This window comes from Bidens hawaiensis, unplaced genomic scaffold (genome assembly GCF_021521415.1).
Source record: "Bidens hawaiensis isolate Kalapana, Puna unplaced genomic scaffold, B.hawaiensis_p1.1 tig00019696_1, whole genome shotgun sequence".
NCBI classification, from domain to species: domain Eukaryota; kingdom Viridiplantae; phylum Streptophyta; class Magnoliopsida; order Asterales; family Asteraceae; genus Bidens; species Bidens hawaiensis.
In genome coordinates, this window is record NW_027492994.1 from 189,819 (window position 1) to 193,859 (window position 4,041).

The 4,041-nt window shown below is 33.5% G+C and overlaps 1 pseudogene; it reads left to right on the top strand.

Annotated features, from left to right (window-relative positions):
* LOC143559082 (F-box/FBD/LRR-repeat protein At1g13570-like) lies at positions 1–1,383 on the top strand (annotated as a pseudogene).
* The last annotated feature ends 2,658 nt before the right edge of the window (positions 1,384–4,041 follow it).

Sequence of the window (4,041 nt, forward strand, 5' to 3'; positions counted from 1 at the left end):
ATGGACATGTTCAACAAGCTTCCTCAAGCCATGATAGAAAACATTCTATGTCGTATACCGATTCAAGAGGCAGCAAGGACAAGCATCTAAGGAATGGAGGTACCATTGGACCAAAATCCCTATACTTGTGCTCGACGAGGATATGTTTAACGTATCAAGTTGTGCGGATGATGTGCCGGAACCTGAGGAAAGGCTTTATAACTTACAAACTCAAAGGAAAGGGAAAAGCTATTGGTGTAAACTATACTATGCTTTTTATCAGATTTTGTTAAAACATGAGGGTCCAATACATGAGTTCACCCTTCGGGTTTGTGCATACGATCAATGCATTGAAATCGCATATATAGTATCTTATTTATTAAGATACTATAGTGTCAAGAAATTAACACTTCAACTTTATTGGGGGTATGTGTTACCCTTATCTGTCTTCTTGTTTCATCAGTTGACGGAACTACGCCTCATTGGCTGTGACCTTGCCCACGAAACAATAACATCCAATGTATTCGATAGCCTTACAAGCTTATATATGAGTGATGAATCACTACAAAAAAGGCGTTTCTACATCTATTTAGATGCCCATTGCTTAAGAGCTTGACTATTGTAAGTTCTTGTAAAAATAGAATATTGATCCTCATAGGCTTTCATTATGTACCTCAATATTGCAAGTTGTTGCAGGTTAATAGTTCACAAGCTTTTGATGATTCACAAGATTTTGACGATTACACCATCACCGATCTATTTGAGTGTTTCCCTGTGATTGAAAATCTGTCTACTTACCTCGATAATGGAGGTAACTGATTCAGCTCAATTTTTTTTTGTATGTATTCGATATTTATTTTGGCGATGTTTCAAGTTTTTTCCTAATTAATCTTTTTTTAAGCATATAATCAACCATTGTATTGGCTATGGTTCAAGTCTTTTGAAAAAGGCGGGGTTCCAAAAGTGCTTCCAACGATGTTAATCCACCTCAAATACGTGCATATTGATGAGATGAGTTTCATGTACGAATATGGGTTACCTTTCCTTCTCTTTCTGATTAGAAGCTCCCCGAACATGGAAAAGCTTAAGCTGCGGGTGAATTGCTATCATTATTGTGAAGATCCGGTTCTTCAGTCTGAGAAATGCTCTTCTACACTCATAGATAGTTCGGATGTTTTGTTGGAACATCTTAACAAATTAGAGAATTTAGACTTGAGGGACAAGAACACGAAGCCTGCGTTGGAATTTGTGAAGTTTATATTGGCCAAGTCACCTGTGCTCAAGAAGGTGATGATATCCCTTAAGAAGGGCTTTCACAGAGATGGCGACGAGTAGCAGGTTTCCGAAGGTCTCTTATCGTCCCAAAGTGCATCACCGAAGGTAGAAATCATTGTTGAAAACTGAAGTTTAGTTGCTATGTAGACGTTATTAATGCAATTTAGTTGTAACAACCAATTGTTAACCAATCAAGTAGAAATATTTTCGTGGACTTGTGTAACCATAGGCATCAAGGTTTGAGTTGTTGCTGCAACAATAAATGTGGTGACATTGATCTTAATTTAGGGAATGTAATGGTGGAGAATAACAATTAGGGCTTACCAGTATTCGGCTGAATAGATTGAATAACATTTTTTTGAAAGTTTCTTTTCACCATTATTTGATATTGTATTGGGTTGGGCTATATTTCTTGGCTAAAGTTGTAATTGAATTAGTCTAAATGACAAAACTTAAATAACCATTACTTAAATAACCATTATTTGATATATTGTTTACTAGGTTAGTAACCCGTGTGATACACGGGTTGAAAAAAATAATATTTTGATTCTAACGAATTAATATAAAGATGAATTATAAAGTCAAATAAATTACAAACTATAGGAGAAAAAAAATTATATGACGACATTATCATAAATCTCTAAAAGTTTTTAAAATGACATTTTAAGACCTGTATGGGTATTAATATATCTCCCTTTGCCACTCCGTTCCTTTGGGCTACCTTCTCTGTTTTGCAAATTCATTTTCCACACAGATTAATTCCAAAGAAGCATCATACCTGTTGATCAATCCAGTCTCGCTTCCTTATGTTTTTATGTGATTCTTAGATACATCATTTAAGTTTCTATTGCTTTAGTGACTTTCCTTACCAACATTGTTGCCTAACCAGCCCTTGTTCATGATAAGTTGTTCTTTTTATCCATCACTTTGCTGCAATCCAAATACAATAGCTCATAGACATGTAGAGAAAATAAAGTGTCAAAAACATGACATCATGAGAAACATATTAATGGCATCCTTTTTGGCCTACAACCAAGTTTTACTTTTCAAAAGGAACATAAAAAAGAAAATTAATAAACATCTTACATTAGTAGTTTGATCTAATATCCCCTCAACATCAAAGAAAAAAGCACCATAAATGTAGGCAACTTCAACCTGTTGAAACAAAAAGGCAAAAAAGGAAGGGTGAAAATAATAAAATATAATAAGTATAAAATCTGTTAAATAAGCTATTCAAAGGAAAAAACCATGATGTTAAAACTTAAATCAGAGATCATAATACACACTTGCTACTTGAGTGGATTTTCTTTTCATTAGGCAAGAGCCAGTATGCATCTAATTAACACCTGCAAATCATCACACATTTAATAAGAATTTTTATCTTTAATATAGAAAATGTCAAATGTCACCTTCTATATATCATGCATAACCCTTTTTCATAATGATGCATAGATGTAAAAACAAACAGCATTAAAGAGTTAAACGGGTGAGTATACCTTTAAATCAAGCTCACATAGATTGGCATGGAGCTAGCTAACTGTAACGACAGGCTCGCCAGTAGAAATGGGCCGTGTTGAAAAAGAAGCTGCCATGAATGACAGATAATCATTTATCACAATATAATTTTGTCAAACACCCTAACTCAATTATTTGTTTAACTGCACATCCAATCACCTCTTTTAGTATAAATTTTAAAGTTAATAAGAAACATGCTTGAATTTAATTGACCAATATACCCTTAATGTTATACCTTTTATTTTGACTTTCGCAATATTCAAATACCATCTAGCACCAATTTTGACTCAAAAATAGTCAAAGTTGACTTCATATAATATAGCATTCAAAAGATGCAAAAATGAAACTTAACATGATATAATATAGCATTAGAAAACAATTTGATTGTTGACATTATAAAACAGTGATTTCACGAATGTAAAGATCAGTACCCAGTTATCATAATGTATAAAATTTTCTATCCTCTGGAATCATAAAAATGCCTATTGATGCCGAAAATCAATCCCCATTCTCCACAATATATGGTTTTTGCTTGTTGCATTAGCCTTTACCAAAAAGAGAAACCTGCATATATAAATAAATAAGGTTTGTTGCTTAAAATAAATGAACAAAACTAAAGGTAGATTTGACGGAAGATGTAGACTTGATAGGTTCGAGAAAGAATACAACATATATTTACTGATCTTGAACAAAGATTCCAACTTTGTTTATATTGGTTGCTATTCTATTTATGTGTGATATGCATCCTTCATGTCCATTGACGTAATTCATCGAACAACTTGTGTGCAAATTAAGACAAACCGTTTTCAGAACAAATTTTTAGCGTTAATAGAGATAACGTACTGTATAAATTGAGAACTTATGATTGGATTGATGGTGATTGTAATTGTTATCGTCGCTGATGATTACAAACTAAACCACTCGCTGCTATGAACCAATCAAATGGAATTGATATGATAGATTTCTTATACATGAACCCAAACTGTGAAAAACCCGTAGGTAACCCAATACTGGTTATACTGATAGGTAATATTTTTAATAATAAGCCCTAAACAAGTGATGGGATTGCGGTCGTTTCCTTTATTATAGAGTTTAGATTCTGACCAAATTGTAATTTTTGAAGCCAAATATCGGATGTGCAATTCAGTTGGGTTCGGTTCGGTTCTACCTTTTCGGTTTGAAACTGAATAATGAATACCACTAGTTTCAGCATGAGTTTGTTAACTGAACACCTGAAGCAACAGCTTTTAGAGTTTAGACCTCCAACTATAA